The following is a 19,822-nucleotide window of genomic DNA, read 5'->3' as shown; positions in this document are numbered from 1 at the left end:
TAGATGTTTCAGCTCTTACACTAGGGTTTTTACAAGCTGCTGAACACTGACAAATGATATCTTCCACAGAACTCTAACCACACTTTCCCAGACAGTATAAATATATGGTTGAAATAACATTAATATACATCATAATCTTATCAGTTAACAAAAAAAAAAAAAAACAATGACCAAGTATCCAAATATTTGGTTGCACAATGCAAAAGATATAAATTATTAGATGTCTACTCAATTCATTAGCAGAAACCCACTTTGTTTTGCAAGAGACATTGGCAAGAGAAGGGAAAAAAGTAACACTTCAAAGAAGAATAATAGTTGGTGAGCAACTTCCAGTGTTCATGAGAAAATTATAAGAATTTCAGAAATTTGATAATTGAAAATTATTTTAAGCATGATAAAGCACCCTACCCTTTAAAAATATTCACTAAATTAAAGGATATATCCTACATGTTCCATACAAGACAAAGGCAACATTTTATGAAAAATATTTAATATCCCCTCCCACTGATTTTTTCAGACTCTCCCTGTTAAGTTGTGCCATAAAGTACAAACATAAGCTGTAAGGTTTTTTTATCTGGAGTCATTAAAAACATGTGCTTCTGTACAATGTATTTTCAAAATGGAGATTTTCCATAAGAACATAAAAGGAGGACTTCCCTGGTGGTGCAGTGGTTAAGAATCCGCCTGCCAAGGCAGGGGACGCGGGTTCAATCCCTGGTCCAGTAAGATCCTACATGCCACGAAGCAACTAAGCCTGTGTGCCACAACTACTGAGCTTGCACTCTAGAGCCCGTGAGCCACAACTACGGAGCCTGCCTGCCACAACTACTGAAGCCCACACGCCTAGAGCCCGTGTTCTGCAACAAAGAGAAGCCACTGCAATGAGAAGCCCATGCACCACAATGAAGAGTAGCCCCCGCTCACTACAACTAGAGAAAGCCCGTGCGCAGCAACAAAGACCAAATGCAGCCAAAAATAAATCAAGAAAGAAAGAAAGAAATTTATATATAAAAAAAAGAACATAAAAGGAGATGCATATGAAGGTGTTAAATAATCAACATAAGATTTGGTAAAAATTCAGTAAATACCAATGGTTGTATGAACCTGATGTGGACTGGTACAAATATGGGAGATGTAAACATAAATTGAGCAGGCAAATAACCATATAGGCCCTACTTTCAGTGTTTGAAATGACTGAAGAAATGAACCACATAAGTACTAGAATGTTTGCGTGATACTAAAAATATACAAGTATTGCGTTGGATATTTTGGCACCTGATATCCCTAATTTTTTTATACTTTGATAAGATTCTGGCATGAGAATCAATTTAAAGACCACATAATTCTGCATGATTTCAGGAAAGGAACATTCCATTGGTACAAAAAATAAGTACATTTTAAATGCTGAACAATGAGAACCTTTCGTTAAGCATCCAAATAGGTTGACTGTAACTGAAACATAGAGATTATAATTATGCCAAGCTTGCGATCTGGTAAAACTACTTTTCAGCCTGCTATGGAAGCTTCATTAGACTTGCTCACTAAGCCACCATGTTGGCTAGTATGGACGTCAAATTAGGACCTGTCTCAAGTTCCACTTCTAAGGCAACAGCAACAGGCATCCTGGTTTTGTTGACTATAATAGTTGTTTCTAAGGTCATTGGAGTTTTGAAGCACATCCATATTTTAGCATAATATTTCTTCATATACAAAAGTTCCTTGCTGTTAAAAGCTCCACACTACTTTTGTCTTATGAATTGCACTGCATCTTCATATTTCATTCCACCTTCTGTTAATACCAGGACGACAAACACTGGAGCTCTGCTAAGAGCTGCAACTCAGTAGCAACACAGCAACCATGTTTTTCACAAAACTTAACTTTTTACAAGACTTAACCAGTCATCAACAATCTGGCTGGATGGTGGGACACCGTCATCAAAAGGCCACTTGTGAACATGGATACCTTCTTTCTTCACAAGGGCAGTGCTATCCTGTTGTGATAACTCCTTACTTCTTAAATTTCTCCATAAAATGTTTAAGGTTGCATTCGTTAGACTGAATGTAATGGGAAATCTCATGTTCTTGTATGAGACTTCCACAGGATCTGGAAGGTTTATTCAAGCTATGTTAATTTAGTTAAAAACATCCAATAAGGTTATGAAAAAATTTTTTTAAATTGAATAAAGAAATGACATAAAGAAACTGGTCTATTTTAATATACTCCACTTGAAATTCTCAGTGCTTTGAGTGTGAAGCTGGAAGTAATAGGAAATGAAGTGAACTTCCTAACAAGAAGCAGAAATCTTTCAATCCAGTAATACTGAGGCAGTGGATAGGAAGTACACTGAGTTTTATCCCATCTAGGTCAGAACTCATTGCAAATATTCTGCAGATTTCAATTCAACACTCTGTGTCCAGGTTAAATGCTCTTATGGGGGCTTCTTGGTGAAATAGTGATGAATTTCTATATTTCACTTGTCTCCAGAGAGGCCATGCTGTGCCTGGAAGAATCTCCACTGGCCGTCAGAAACTCCATAAATGTGGGCAAGAAAGGAATACTCATTAAAGGCTGTGGTCTAATCATACAGCTGGACCGTAGGTGGTAGGGACACAGGTGGTGGTGGGGCATCACCTTCTACCATGCAGTGAGAGGCCCCGAGGAGAGCCTGGTGCTAAGTTGGCCCACAGCAGAGGGAGCCAACATGCATGCTGAGGCCCAAAGATTAACTTTTATTCAAAGAAGGGAAAGCTGGGAAATGAGGGAATTCAAAAGCACATTAATGAAAAAATTTATGAACTGAACCTATTTAGCCAAGAGACTTAATGGATAGAGGCAGGATGTTTATGTGTGTTTTGCATGGAGAAATGTAAGGATGTACATGGGGCTGGGCAGAAATGTCTCTTAGCTGTTTCTCAGGATTACTCTAGTCTCTGTTTCCAACCGGTAGACCAGAACTTCCTGGCTGAAAACTCTCCGCTAACTTCCTTTGTTTCAGAATAAAATCCAGAATTTTCATCACGCCATATATTGTCTGGCCACAGCCTTACCTCTCCGTCTTCAATTACCACTCATCCTCACCACATTCGCCCTGTGCTCTAGCAATTCAAGTCCCTTGGCATAACTCTAAGATGCATGATTTCATACTTCTGTCTCTTTCTAAAAAGGGCTGGTAAGAGTTAAAGCATGGATTCTCATGAAGGTCCAAACTTTCTAACATATTTAGCTTCCTTCTTGCTAAATGGAATCCAATTGTAGTATATAGCTAGCTTTAGAGGCCATCCTAAAATTGATATATCCATTTCTTTGTACCATCAGTACAAAAATATAGGGCAGAATATGCCTTTAACTTTGGAGCCAACTGCCTCACTTACCAATTCCCAAGAGACAGGGTCAGTGGATTATCGAATTCCTGCTGATGATTCTGCTCAAAAGGCTGCTTTCAGCAATGCACAGGGCTCTAGTCGATGGAATCCTTATTTTTAGAAATGCTGCATTCCTTCTAGTCTAAAAATAGCCCCTGACAGTTCTCAACATCTAAAACCCCCTGGGTAAAATGTACCCAAATTTATACCTTTGAATTTATAGAATCTGACTAGGAAAATTTCACATGGGTATAAAATTCCAGGGATTGAAGATAAATGAGATAACTCATATAATATTTTGAGCTCTGTGGACATAAATTGCTATATACATCTAAGGCACAGTAGAATAATAGAAAAAAAGAATAAGGGGAACTTAAAATAACTACTCATCAAACAGGAAAGCAAGTCTCCTCACTAACTTTCAGTTACATTGGTAAGGGATAACTGTGAATTTTGATGTTAAAGGACTCGTGATCTGGGTGGGTGGTTTCCCAAGCTTTTCCCTTTGTTTTTCCCATGGGCTTTCTATCCATTCCTCTAGTGCAGTTAAGACAGGAAGAAGGAAAAACACTTATTTTCTCTATGTGTTAGTGTCATAGAGTTTCCTAAACCAACAAGAAAGTCAGGGGGATATAAGTATTCCCTATTCCCTCCTCCTCCTCTCATCCCAATCCAGATACTCTCTGCTGAGGTGGGAAGGATTTCAGTAATCCTCCTTTTTCCCACAGTTTCATGCTAACCTCACAAACATCACACTTACCCTAGTTCTCTGGACTGCACCCACCAACCACATTACTCTTCTCACTGCTATGCTGACACTTTTCTGTTACATTCCACACACTGACTCTTTAGAGTCCCTGATGAAGTAGCACCATCAGGAGTGTTTTTCTCTTGCCTCTTCCTATTTGTCCCTCAAGGAGACAGACCAACATTACCTGCTATCACATCATTTCAAAATGGGGCAGATACATTTTAAGAAACACATTTACTGTACCATATTAGCCTGAAAGCATATATATCCCACTTCTCCAGGGAGAGTTTAGCCACCCCACAACCCCTCCAGAGCTGCATCTCCTTTCATCCCTGCATGCCTCTGAGACACCCATCTCATATCTATCCCCTCTTTTGGTCAGGGGAAAGGGTGGATAGATATGGGCTGTTCAACACTATTGAGGTTTAGGGATCCTAGTTTTCACAATTTATAGAGATAAACTTTTGAAACTTTATTAGACATGATTCATCAATCCCTTTGTAACTTTGGATTTCTCTTTTGCAAAATTCTAGCTCATGTAACAAACAAACTTCTGTATGACTATCTCTCATTTACCAGGATTTCAGTTCTAGTATACTTGAAATTCAGAACATTTCTATTGGGATACAACTTGTAAATATTTTAATGGCTTTTCCATTAACAACCACTAAATTACTATCTCTGATTCCTGTAACCTGAGTCAGTCATTAATGTATCCAAATGAGGAAGTCAGAAAGAAATATGCTAAGTATTTGCATGGAGAACTACATACATTAAAATATATCTATGTAATGACCTATATGGAAATAGAATCTAAAAAAGAGTGGATATATGTGTATGTATAACTGACTTACTTTGCTGTATAGCAGAAACTAACACAACATTGTAAATCAACTATACTCCAATAAAAAATATTAATAACAAATTTTTAAAATATACCTCTGATTTGTATATTTCTACAGATACAAAAAGGATTTACAGAATCACGTTAAAAGAGTTTTAGCGAGCAATGTATGATAAATAAAAATAATTGGATAATAATTAGCATTTCTAATTTAAGATATGTACAATATAATTGGTAGTCTCTTAATTAAATGAGCTCTTATTATCCCTATCAAAATACCAAGGGCATTTTTCACAGAACTAGGAAAACTAATTTAAAAATTTGTATGGAAACACAAAGGACCTCAAATGGCTAAAACGATATTGAGAAAGAAGAACAGAGCTAGAGGAATCATGCTCCTTGACTTCAGACTGTACTACAAAGCTACAGTAATCAAAACAGTATGGTACTAACACAAAAACAGATACATAGATCACTGGAAAAGAAGAGACCGCCCAGAAATAAACCCATGCACTTATGGTCAGTTAAACTATGTCAAAAAAGGCAAGAATATACAATGAAGAAAAGACAGTCTCTTCAATAAGCAGTGCTGGGAAAACTGGACAGATACATGTAAAAGAATGAGATTAGATCATTATCTAACACCATATACAAAAATAAACTCAAAATGGATTAAAGATCTAAATATAAAAGCAGAAACCATAAAACTCCCAAAAGGAAACATAGGCAGAACACTCTTACAAAAATTATAGCAATATTTTTTGGACCTATCTACTAAAGCAAAGGAAATAAAAACAAAAATAAACAAATGGGATCTGATTAAACTTAAAAGCTTTTGCACATCAAAGGACACCATCAACAAAATGAAAAGACAACCTACTGAATGGGAGAAAATATTTGCAAATGATATGACCGATAAGGGGTTAATAGCCAAACTATCTAAACAGTTAATATGACTCAACACACACACAAAAAAACCTGATTAAGAATGGGGGACTTCCTTGCAGTCCAATGTTTAAGACTTCATCTTCCAATGCAGGGGGTGCGGGTTCAATCCCTATTCGGGGAGCTAAGTTTCCACATGCCTCGTGGCCAAAAAACCAAAACATAAAACAGAAGCAATACTGTAACAAATTCAATAAAAACTTTAAAAATGGTCCACATCAAAAAAAAATCTTAAAAAAAAAAGAAATGCACAGAGACCTAAATAGACATTTTCCCAAGCAAGGCATACAGATGGACAACAGGCACATGAAAAGATGCTCAACACTGTTACTGATCAGACAAATGCACATTAATACCACAATGAGATATCAACTCACACCTGTCAGAATGGCTATGATCAACAAGAACACAAATAACAAATGTTGGTGAGTATATGGAAAAGAGGAAACCCTAGTACACTGTTGGTGGGAAGTGCAGCCACTATGAAAAACAGTATGGTGGTTTCTCAAAAAACTAAAAGTAGAACTACCATATGACTCAGCAATTCCTCTCCTGGGTATATACTCAATAAACCTCAAAAACACTAATTCAAATAGATACATGCACCCCAATGTTCATAGTAGTATTATTTACAATTGACAAGATATGGAAGCAACCTAAGTGCCCATCAACAGATGATTGGATAAAGAAGATGTCCCCCGAACACACATGCATGATAAAATACTACTCAGCCATGAAAAGAATGAAATTTTGCCATTTGCAACAACATGGATGGACTTGGGGGTATTTTGCTAAGTAAAATAAGTCAGACAGAGAAAGACAAATACTGTATGATATCACTTATATGTGAAATCCAAAAAATGAAACAAGGTAGTGAGTATAACAAAAAAGAAACAGACTCACAGATATAGAGAACAAACTAGTGGTTACCAGTGGGGAGAGGGAAGGGGGAAGGGGCAAGTTAGGATTAGGGGACTAAAAGGTATAAACTACTATGTATAAAATAGATACGCTACTAGGATATATTGTACAACACAGGGAATATAGCCATTTTGCAATAATGGAGTGCCAAATAATATGGGGTCATATTCTTAAACCTCCACAATTTGCACTTTGGTCCAAAATTATTTGCGTTATTTCCACTTTCAAAATACAGTCACCCTCTCCTGATAGCCTCCACAAGTTTGATCTCATTGCAGCCTCAGGCTCAGGGCTGAGGCCCAAGACCTCATTACAGAAGGGCACGCGGGTCCCTGGATTAGTTTCCTTGGATGCATCTCCTCAGGTGTGGTTTCTCTCAATTTTAAGATGTGTGAATTAAAATGAAAAGTTATTTTCCTCCTATACATCCAATATACACTGGTGGGGTAGGCATAGGATAAGTGCTATAGACACAACTATTCAAAAGGAAAGGGGAGGTGGAAATGGGAGGCACAAAGTTCACTGATACACAGCAATTTTGAAACCCAGTCAGACACGTTTGCAGTTCCTTGATTAGGAGCCAGTTCTGCAACCTGGGACTGATTCTTCAGAGTTCTTGGTTCCATCTTATTGGATCCTTGTTCCGCCACTTGAGTTATCCTTCCTTTCCCATAAAAAGGAGGCTGTGTATGCAACTGAGTCATTTTCTCAGATTGTCTCCTGCCTGTAGAGACTCAAAGATCCAAATGCTCTTTTGCATTTTGCGTTGTCTTTGTCCCATTCTGTCCACACTAACACAATTACATTAAAAATGATATGGGCTTTCTGTGTAGCAACTTATAACTGATTCTTTTAGACAGAGATCAAACCCACAAATCTTTTCAAGATAAACACTTTTCTACCTTGAGTTCCCTGCGAGGTTTCTATGGGAAAACACTCCTAAGATTCTTAGGGACCTATTGTTTACCAGTGAGGGGGTGTGGTCTGCCAGGGATGCCCTTAAAATCTTTAGAAGGCTTTTTTTTCTGTTTGAAAGGATTTACGTGACAGTTAAATTTTTCTGAGGTCTTAACAAGGAATCTTATAGGCCCACCCAGGATTTGGTCTTTGCCCTGAAGCTATTTCTTAATTTAAACGTTATATTATTTTATTTTTGCCATCTGGAGAGACTGGCACTGAGAAATGATTTTATCTTAACACCCAGAAAGCCCTGGATCCTTTATATTTCTTCCAAATTATGCTTGAAAAATGAGTAATTCCTTTTTGTGGTTCATCTGTTTATAACTTATTATACATGGCTAAAAGAGCTGATACTTCCAATATTCTGCACAAAAATCTTAGCTAGATCTATCAGTTCATGAGGTACATTTTCTATTTTTAATATTTCCATAATTAAGAGTTTTGTGAAACATTCTGCACTACATGAAATGAATTTCCTTTCCTCCAGCTTCAAATAACATTTTTCTTAATTTCCTTTAAGTCCTCACTAACAATCTCCTTGAGGCCTATCTAGCTTCTATTTACAGACTCCTCAAGTCCACTCAACTGCTCACCACTGGAGTCCAAAGCCAATGTCAGCTGTTTTAGGTTTGTGTTACAGATACAGTCCAATTCCAGATACCAAATTATGTTCTTTTTCTCTGTTACCACATGAAAAATTAACTCAAAGCTTAATGGCTTAATATAGCAATCATTTTTGTTATGTCTCACAATTTCTGCAGGTCAAGAATTCCTAAAGAGCATGGCAGTATGTTCTGCCTTGGTGTCTTTCATCAGGCTGCACTTGGATGGTAGCTGGAGCTGGAAGAGAAGGGGGCTGGAGCAGCTGGCACCTTCTAGGGCTCTCTCACTCAGTCTCAGGCTTGTCCCTGTGATTTTGCATGGGCTCTATGGACTTCTACAGCATGGCAACCTCAGGGCTCTTGTACAAGTACTCCAGTGAGCAAGACTGTAGTCTTATTTCCTTTTGTGACCTAGTTCAAAAAATCACTTACCATCATTTCTCTTGTAGTCACAAATTCTCCCAAATTCAAGGGGAGGGGGAAATATACACCCTACTTCTCAATGAATTGGGGGCTATATTTTAAAACTGCCACAATGAATTTGGCTTATTTTAATCATGCTTGTTAAAGGTCTTGTTTCTTAACCACAAATTCTAAGTCTCCTACACAAATTTTTCAGGAATACAATTCTCATCTTGGGATGAAAGTACCATAGAATTAATTTGAATAGCTAAATCATGGACTTTTAAGCACCAAATAACATGGCACTAGGGTGTCTTAACCATCTTGTTTTTGTCCTTTCTGCCCTTCTAAAACAATGACTCAAATTCTAATAATCTAGCTTCCCTATAGATGAAGGCTTTTCTCTGTTCTGCTCAGTTATTCCCCTTTTCTGACCATTGCCAATTAAAACAAGATATTTTAAATCAATTACGCTAAATGGTATGATCTTTGAGTGAAAAACATGACCTTCTGCTCTGAAGAGTTTTTCCATTATACAGTTAACTTCTTTGCCCCCATAAAGGACCTGAAATTGAAGATTTCATTATATCTATCACTTAGCACAAATATCTCTTTGGAGTAATGCAGTCATTATAACAGGTGAAAGAGGACATTTTGGCTGCTTAATATTAACAGGCTATAATGCGATCCTGATGTATTCAATTTCCATACTCTTGATCTTATTTCTGCCTAAGGGAATACAAAACATCAAGATGCAAATAAAAATGTTTTTAACAACACTAGGTCATTACGACAAAATTTGAGGTTTTTTCCTCTAGTCATTTTTATTTGAAAAGCTGATTGGAGTTTCAGTCTTACATGAAAATAAAACCCTTAAATAGTTGAAGTACTGCTCATTCCTTAGGAACAGTCTTTAAATATTATGTCATTATGTAAAACTCTTGGGTTACGTGTACATTGCAAGTCAATTTCACTACCCATCATCCATCACAGCCATCATGGTATCACAACAGGAACACAGAGTACAGATTTAAAGTGGAGGTACTTAATCTATCTCAATCTACCTGGCCTTTAATTATACTCATTTAACAAGAGCACACACTTTCATTTCCAGTTGACAATCTCACGTGATTGGCCAGAACTGGATCTACCTACATGTTTAATTAAGGGGTGACTAAATTCTTCCATGACTCTGACTTTCTCATAATATAAAATTTTAAAAATCCAGGTAGTTAGAGTCAGAGGAATTGGCATTTTGGAAGATCTTTATCTTTTTCATTCAAAAGTTACCTGACTCTAAAATACTCTTAACTCATACTCATGAAATTCATCAGCTCGTCAGATGTACGAGGTAGTACAGCCTGGCCTCTCATCTCAGTGTTTTATACTATCAAACAGAAGCCACCGATGAATCTTAGTAGGTGTAATTAACTACATAAAGGATAAACCAAAAAGAAAATACATTGCTACTATCAACTTCTCTTAGCCTTATGGCCTATATTGTTAACTGGAGTACCACTTGGCATAGTTGTCTCTAGTTTTTACCCTCTGACCAGGTTAACTAAAGCAAATCTGTGGAAACAGGCAAAGCTTCTACCTAGAAAATGAGGCAGGAATCTATCAGAAGTTAGGTGCTTTTCCTTCTTCTGCAATGTAAGAAGACATCAATATGTGCAGACCATGTTCTCATTGATTGATTGGTTCATTCATCCATTTATTTATTCAACAAACATTATGTAGTATAAATCATGTTCCATGCAGAGAGAACCTTCCATATGTGCTCATTCTGACTTTAAACAATTACAAAGATCTCATCTCTTCCATTCAGGACAGATGAGAGATCAGACAAAATGGATTTTGATTGTCTTCCAGAAAGTCCTAGAAGGAAAATTCAGGAACACTGGCTGTCTTTTAACGTCAGAAATCAAAACCTGAATGCAATTAGTTTGCAGAGTCAAATTTGATATAAAAAGAAAAAAAAATTTTAATTGAATAATATTTTGCATTTCCAGACATCTCTATAGCATTTCATTATCTTCCGTAATTATCTTCAATATTATTTGCATGTGTCAAGTAAATTGCCTGGGGCACTTGTTTGGAAGTCTTAAAATTAATTTGAACCTTTAAAAGCTTTAATGAAATTAATAATTATTTTATTCCTAGATAAAGCAAAACTCACTGACAATATACCAATTAGTATGTAAAAATGTATACCTGTGTCTGTTCACACACACATATATACCTTTCATTTGTACGCCAAATACTCTTCAATTTTTTTCATATGAGATTTCTCTTGATTCTCACAAAGCAATTAGGATAAATATAAACCAAGTATGTATCCTAATTTTAGAAATTAAAGCATACCTAAATTTACCTAATTAGAGAATATACCAGTCAGGTTTATATCATAGAAACAGAACTGCTACAAGTGATAGAGAATGAATAATTTATTTTAGGGGTTGGACATCATACAATTATGGGAGTTGTTGGAGCAGCCTATTATTTCTGTGTCTAATGTTGAACCTCAAGTCACTATAGGTTAGCCAGAGGGGCAGTTGGAAAACTGGATGTGAATGAGAGCAAGGACAAACTGGAACTTGCAAAAATAGAAGGAGACAAAGAATGGCAACTGGAACTTGTGAAAACAAACTGGAACTCATGTCTGTGTCTTACCACATCCAACCTCAATGCCATGGGTATATAGCACAAGCTGGCATCTTCACTACATAGTTGCACATGCTCTTGTGCATAAGTCAAATTGCCTGGTGCCCTGCACCAACCTTCAGAGCTGCCTCATTTCCATCTAGCAAATCTTGTGCACAATATCTCCTATGGACCATGCACACCCAGAATCATGCAGAGGAGCTCTAAAAAACATAGTTTAGCTTAGCTAAGCTGACCCAGTACAGAGCCAATGTAGGGAGATGTAGGATAGAATCTGGGTCTCCCAACTTAAGTCTTCTTCCAGTACATTTGCCAAGGCTAATGTCCAACAGTAAGCTGATGTCTAGCACTGTCCACAGAGAAGCAGAGCTTGGAAGACAAACCACAAGAAAAAAAATCGAATCCACTTGAAATGTGATGACTTCTACAGTGGTATGGTAAAATCAACTTGCTCAACAAGGAAGAAGAAGAATCTTGTATGTTGTTTATGCACCAGGCACATTTCAATAGAAAATTAACCTTTGCTTTGATCTTCACTACCTTTCATCATTTATGCTATTATTTCAATAAACTACTCTCTTTAGGCAGACCTTAGTAAGTAAATACAATCATAACAATAGTCATGAGGATTAGATTGATTATCTAATTGTCATCACTTACTTTGCTTCAGTGGAAATAATTATATCCCTGTGTTGAGCCATTGGATCCACGACCATGTGAAAATCCAGTGCTTGGCCAGGGAATAAAGCACTATTAAATACGCAGGGACTTTCATCCTCTTCATTTATGATTTTTCTAGCCCATTAACAACACTTATTAGATGAGAAATCTAAATCTTTAGGAAACAATGAATTATAGAAAAATTTCTCTTCTGTTTATTTCCAAGGTGCCCTTTATCCTGATTTTTCTCTATCTCCCAATTAAGGGGAACCTGGGCCTGAGGAACGATAGGAAAGCCTAAAGTTCGTGTGTTCCATTGCCTCCTAGCTGCAGTTTGTAGAGCCTAGAGGAGATGTACAAGACAGAAGGTCCTGGGGAAGAAAGAAAACCTGTGAGACAGCTCTTCTAAATGAGTCCAAGGGACTAGAGAGAAAGTGAGAATTCAGGCACACAGAAACAAGGAACAAACAAGATGAAGAATGGGGATAAAGGTAGAAATGAAAGATAGGTGCCCAAACTCCTCAGGCAACCTTTGTTTTCAAGTGTGGACAGAGAGCCCCATGTGCCATGACCTTTTGGAAGAACTATTAGGGAGAAATGAGACTCAAACCCTAGAGAGGACTGCATGGTACAGAGGGATGGGATGGGGAGGGTGGGAGGGAGACGCAAGAGGGAGGGGATATGGGGATATATGTATACATATAGCTGATTCACTTTGTTGTACAGCAGAAACTAACACAACATTGTAAAGCAATTATACTCCAATAAAGATGTAAAAAAAATCTTTTAAAGAATTATAAAAGAAACCTATAAAGAAAAAATAACTGCACATGAATCTTCAAATATCTCGATAAAAATTTCAATTAAAACAAACAAAAAAACAAAATAAATGGTGGTCATTACTACACAGAGCCTAGAGATTGGACTTAAAAAGAGACAGAGTCAGAATCAAATACTGTAGGAACTGAAGAGAAGGATCAAAGCCTTGGAGCTTCCTCCAGTGCACCTTTACACTTTCAGGCCTATCCCAGAGTTACCCACCACGACCACATATAGGCCATTCTTCCCAACTGCTATACACTGAGAGGGATTTGTTAAAATTATAAAATTCAGTACAGAACTGTGATCTCCTTTAGCGTATTTTCCATCATGTCTAGCAGTACCTGATATGAGAACAAATCAGCAAGACTGACTGTTACACAGGAAATATTCCCTGGTCAGTAACAATAGCTCTCAAGTTTGCTGTGGAGGAGCAGAGGGGAAGCTGATGTGAGTGAATGTCAGCACCTGAGCCTGTAGCTGGGGTAATATTTACTTTTAATGGCTGCTACTTTTTTTGAAAGAGCTGACCTACTTTTTTTCTCTTCACTCAGCTTCCACCCCCCCACTGGACCTGAGAAAAGGGGCAGGTTGAAGAAAAACCTGTCATAATATTATATCAGAACCTCTACAGAATCTCAGGAGAGGAGAAAACATGGAAAATAACAGAGAGTTCTAAAACATTTTCTTTTGAGGAAAGGAAAGGTTAGATTTACTCTAGAATCACCCAGACACGCAGGGAGGATTTCATCTCATTCATCCATAGTTAAAATTTGGAAACACTTGAATTGGCAGGTGGACTAAACAAGATGTATTTGCTGTATTTAAACACCTGATATAATAGTCAACTTATGGTAATTCTTTAAATGATTGCAAGCAGCTGGAGTTTTTCAAGTTCTAATGTGCTTAAATATACAATAACTATGGCAGTGATCAAGCTAAATACGGTAGAAATAAAATAACATAAGAAACTATACTTACAATCATTTCAAAGCTCTAACTAGAATTAGAATGATGGAAGAGAAACTCTAAACTTACTCTTGCGGCTTTCTCTAACTTTGTAGAACAAAAAACTCTGAACTCTCACCTAAAGGGTAAACCCACCTGATGTGAGATGCTTTTAATTAGATTGAGCCAGACCCCAGAGTAGGTCAGGAAGGAAAAAAGAGGAAAAATGTTCCTCAGAGCTTTTCTTCTACCACTGTTCTCCTGAATAGGCCTAGAAAATAGTCCAAACTTTCTCCCTGGGACAAAAACATAAAGACATAACTTGTTTTTGAAAATAGTGCATGGTCTTTACATGATTTTCAACTCAATTCAACCCTCTTTGAGTACTATTCTATGCTAGGTACATATGTTAGGCCCCAAACCTGGGCCCTAAATATGAAAAAGACACAATTCCTGAGCCTAAAGAATTTAGTCCATTATGGGAGACGAACCCTTTAGTACTAACTATAAAGCAAAGTGATGGCGATGTTTGAAAAAAGCAAAAATGCATGTCTATGGATCCCAAATGACTTCATCAGCCATCATTCATTTAAAGGCTTTTTCCTTTGTCATATTGTTTTTATGTTAATGGGAGGATTTATGAAGCTGTGCTAGAGAAAAAAAAAAATGTTAAAGGCATACCTATACAGAGCTAGCAATATCTCCTTTGTCAATAACAAATCTAGGTAATTTTAGTTCCTGCTCAATTATGCAAAAGGAAATTGATAGAAAACAGTATAAAACATAGATGTGAATAATACTGAGTAACTCAAGGAGACGGAAATGGAGCAGATTATTCAGACTTCAAACAGGACTGCTAACAAAGATGGCTTTTGTTTCTTGCCACTTCCTTTAGAGCTAGAGAGAACAAGATGATTTTACGTATTGAGAGTATAAATTGCTTGTACATAGAGTTCCCCTTTTCACCCACAGATTGGATGAAAGGAAAACTATGCCAACTGAAAGCAGGCTTTAGAATCTCAGACTCCCTGTTATCTTTTATTTGATTTTGTCATGTTTGACTTTCACTAGCCATTGTTCTTCCAAACCCTTGATTCAGGCAGTTTTTCTGGACCTTTCTTCTGAAGTACGATATGACCTTTATTTTCCATTTTTTAATGAATTGACTTATCAGGAGTCATTCTAAATTAAGTCTAATAACAGTGGAATTCTACATGAAAGACATTCTGGATTTCTGAATGTGCACCAAGAAGAATGTCATTTGAAATAATTAAAAGTAGAATTTCCTATAATAAATCTACCTTGTAAATCAAGTATGAACATGCTTTTTGCTGGTTTCTGTTTCAACCATGACTTGCTGCAGACATTATTCCCTCTGAGGACTCAGTGTTACCGCTTAAGTTAGGACCTTAAATATATAAATATTCTCACAAAAGATAGAAGTCATTGTCCATATAACACAGATGACACTCCAAATTCAACCTTATCTGGAAATAGGGATTTTTGCAGAAATCATTAGATAAAGTGAAGTCATTCTGGATTAGTGTGGGCCCTAAATCCAATGACTCGTGTCCTTAATAACAGGAGAGGACACACAGAGATTTCCACAGAGGAAGGACACCATGTGAAAACAGAGGCAGAGACTGGAGTGATGTCTTCACAAGCCAAAGAATGCCAAATGATTGCTGGCCGAGAAGGCCTGGGAGAGAGGCCTGGAACAAATTCTCCCTCAGAGCCTCCAGAAGAAACCAATCTTACCGACGTCTTGATTTTAGACTTCAAGCCTCCAAAACTGTGAGAGAATAAATTTCTGTTGTTTTGAGCCACTCAATTTGTAGTAATTGGTTATGGCAGCCCTATAAAATTAATATTGTTCCCAATTATTTTTCTAACCAAAATGCCCCAAGCCTCGTTAACATCTGGGCAGGTAAAGAGTCACACATGTAGTAATAACTCAGACTTAATTGGGACTTGCTCACACTTTCTGATGCGTGATATTCAGGCCCTTTGAAAAGGTTTCCCCCCCCTCACAATCAAAACCCTTTATTTCTCGGTATCTCCAGGGAGAGTTTCTCGGGTACGGACAAATGTCTGCCCCAGTAGAACTTTTCATGGCCCCTTTGGATATTGCTCTTTGCCTGGTACTATCAATGAAAAACTGAAGAACACAAGGTACCAAAGTTTCAGGGGGGTTCTGTGACACAGGAGGGAGGTAAGCTTCTCTAACCCTTCTGTGTTACATTGAGATAAAGGGGTTCTAAAACATTACTGATTTAGTAATATAGCTTTTTAAATTTCTAAGTGTGTCTTTCTCTCTCCCTAGAAACTAGGCAAGAGGCTATGAAGAAAACAGGAAATTCAAATAATATCCATCAGACTGAACCTATTACTGCCTCTCCATCAGTTAAGGAAGTTTTCCTTTCATCCAATCTGTGGGTGAAAAGGGGAACTCTATGTACAAGCAATTTATACTCTCAATACGTAAAATCATCTTGTTCTCTCTAGCTCTAAAGGAAGTGGCAAGAAACAAAAGCCATCTTTGTTAGCAGTCCTGTTTGAAGTCTGAATAATCTGCTCCATTTCCGTCTCCTTGAGTTACTCAGTATTATTCACATCTATGTTTTATACTGTTTTCTATCAATTTCCTTTTGCATAATTGAGCAGGAACTAAAATTACCTAGATTTGTTATTGACAAAGGAGATATTGCTAGCTCTGTATAGGTATGCCTTTAACATTTTTTTTTTCTCTAGCACAGCTACATAAATCCTCCCATTAACATAAAAACAATATGACAAAGGAAAAAGCCTTTAAATGAATGATGGCTGATGAAGTCATTTGGGATCCATAGACATGCATTTTTGCTTTTTTCAAACATCGCCATCACTTTGCTTTATAGTTAGTACTAAAGGGTTCGTCTCCCATAATGGACTAAATTCTTTAGGCTCAGGAATTGTGTCTTTTTCATATTTAGGGCCCAGGTTTGGGGCCTAACATATGTACCTAGCATAGAATAGTACTCAAAGAGGGTTGAATTGAGTTGAAAATCATGTAAAGACCATGCACTATTTTCAAAAACAAGTTATGTCTTTATGTTTTTGTCCCAGGGAGAAAGTTTGGACTATTTTCTAGGCCTATTCAGGAGAACAGTGGTAGAAGAAAAGCTCTGAGGAACATTTTTCCTCTTTTTTCCTTCCTGACCTACTCTGGGGTCTGGCTCAATCTAATTAAAAGCATCTCACATCAGGTGGGTTTACCCTTTAGGTGAGAGTTCAGAGTTTTTTGTTCTACAAAGTTAGAGAAAGCCGCAAGAGTAAGTTTAGAGTTTCTCTTCCATCATTCTAATTCTAGTTAGAGCTTTGAAATGATTGTAAGTATAGTTTCTTATGTTATTTTATTTCTACCGTATTTAGCTTGATCACTGCCATAGTTATTGTATATTTAAGCACATTAGAACTTGAAAAACTCCAGCTGCTTGCAATCATTTAAAGAATTACCATAAGTTGACTATTATATCACGTGTGATATAAGATTGATAAGAATATGGACTTGCTGCACAGGAGAGAAGCCTCATGCTGGTAATTTCCTTCAGCAGCTGCTTTCACATCCGAAACCTACGATATACTACTTAACTCACTTTCTGGCATCCAAAACAAAGTATATAAATAAGAAGTGGAGCAAATGTTCTTCTATTACCGACAAGAAAAACTCTGCCTTTATTCATGCTGAAAACCAAAGTCGGCCGAGGGAGAAACTGAAGCTCCTGGAAGGTGAAGGGAATGTCAGTTTTAGGACTTAGTGGAGCCTGGTTTTCACGTCTTCCTCTCACTGCCTCCAGCACTTTCTGAAGCCAAGTTTCAGGCTGTGGGCCAGACTAAAATATTGACGTGAAATCTCCTGCACTACTTTGTATCCTTCTAATAAACAATGCTTTATCATAAGAAGTTTACCTTCCTATATTAAAAAATAAAACATAGTTTAGAATCCTGTAGAACTTACAATATTTCTGAAGGTCCTTGAGATGATAGCATTTTAAGGTCATAGCATAGTACACTGTCGCTGCAACTTCCTGTTCAGATAAACTTTGTATATTACAAAATGGATTCTCCCCAAAGCAAAATAATAATAATAATAATGGCTACATCTACCACCTAATTTTTATTACTTATCATCTGTGGTTCAGCATGTTAACTATAATGTAACAATTATAAAAGGTTATAGCAGTTTCCATTACAATTATTAGCAGCATTATAATGTTAGCAGTGTTATAATGGTTCAAGTGAAGCTCATCCTTATAACTGAATGTTTCATAAGAACAAAGAATTGACTAGAAATGACACTTTAATGGGAATGTGATGGAAAGTTAAATTTCAATATCATCTAATGCACTATTGTTACCGTTAATGAGATCTAGTTCTATGTCAGAACAAAAAAATGCAAAACATAACAAAGAGAACTTCCAAGGACAGCCCACACTTGTCTTCAACTTAGTAGTAGGACATTCAGAGAGTAAAATTTACTCGTGGCACATTTAGAGGGTAAAATTGTGACCCATGTACCATATTTTGGTGGTTATTTCAAATATTTACTCATGATTCAGTTTTTGATTTGGACTTGAGGGCAATGCAGCACAGCCAGAAGTAATGTCAAGAAATAGATCAGTTGTTAAAATATTACTCCATGGACTTTGTACTGTGCTGTTTAGTCTTAAGTGACACTCTGACAGTGAATTTTTGCATTGATGCTTCAAAGTATAAAAATAATCTGCTGAATTGTATCTAGGGGAGAAGATGAAATTCTGATTATCACAACAAATATTTATGAGGACTGGAAATACTTAAAAAAATGCTTAAGAATCCCAGAGCTAAAATGTCCTTTCTGAGATTGTCTAGCCAGTCCCAAAGCATTAGATAGCATTGAAGCTAAGTAAGTACGCTATTTGAGAAACTGGAGATTCTAATAAATTGTTTATTTTTCCCACAAAATATTCAACAGCTTTTAGATCTAGGAAATGTTTTCATCTAATCAACAACCTGTAGGTCTAAGTAAAAGTCCTCTTTCACTGTTACTCAGCATAATAAAGAGAAGATTTTGACATACACAGATTGTTAGCAGTACATTGCTCTTCCATCTCCAAATGAAAATTAACACATGAAGCATATTTGAAAAGGGCTCTGGAGGAAATAGCTCCTGAGGCCAGGGCTCTTCAGTCTTTTGTTGGACCAACCCACCTTCCATGTATGATCTGTTTTCCTCTTCCATACTTTGACAGCACTTCCATCATTATTGGCAACAGAACTGTCAGATGAGGTGATCCAGTTCAGACTAGAAGGCCTATCTTCACACAAATCTGAGAGGTAAATGCTTGTCTCTCAGCATATATCCTTTTTAATATATTCACATTTTTCTTTCTAGATTACTTTTTGATGGAATGAGATTAATAGACATTTTTCTCATTGAAAAATTTGTAGCATGTTCTTCTTTAGCCCTAAACTTACCTCAACGACTTTAAACAGGAACTTTCAACCCATTGTCCTAATACTTAAAAATTCTCCATTTTATATTTAACATCTTTATTGGAGTATAATTGCTTTACAATGGTGTGTTAGTTTCTGCTTTATAACAAAGTGAATCAGCTATACATATACATATATCCCCATATCTCCTCCCTCTTGCATCTCCCTCCTACGGGGAGTGGGAAGGGTAAGCTGGGAAAAATTCTCTATTTCAAAATTTAATTACAGTTCTTTTTTCTTTGGAAGTGAAATTTACATACAGTGATATGCCTCTGTCTTAAGTGTACAAATCTATTAGTTTTGAAGAAGGCATACACCTGGGTAACTCATACTCATGTTAAAATATAAAACATTTTCCTTACTTCAGACTATTGTCTCATGCTCTTCCCGTGTAATTCCTCCCCATTAAAAGCGACTGTTTTTCTGATT

General features: G+C 36.8%; 1 pseudogene; it reads right to left on the bottom strand.

Annotated features, from left to right (window-relative positions):
• Positions 1 to 1,541: 1,541 nt before the first annotated feature.
• Positions 1,542 to 7,528, bottom strand: LOC141277803 (protein tyrosine phosphatase type IVA 3 pseudogene; annotated as a pseudogene).
• Positions 7,529 to 19,822: the final 12,294 nt, after the last annotated feature.

This window comes from Tursiops truncatus, chromosome 2 (assembly GCF_011762595.2).
Source record: "Tursiops truncatus isolate mTurTru1 chromosome 2, mTurTru1.mat.Y, whole genome shotgun sequence".
NCBI classification, from domain to species: Eukaryota; Metazoa; Chordata; class Mammalia; order Artiodactyla; family Delphinidae; genus Tursiops; species Tursiops truncatus.
Note: the sequence above shows the minus strand (reverse complement) of the source record. Positions and strands in the feature narration are given on the sequence as shown.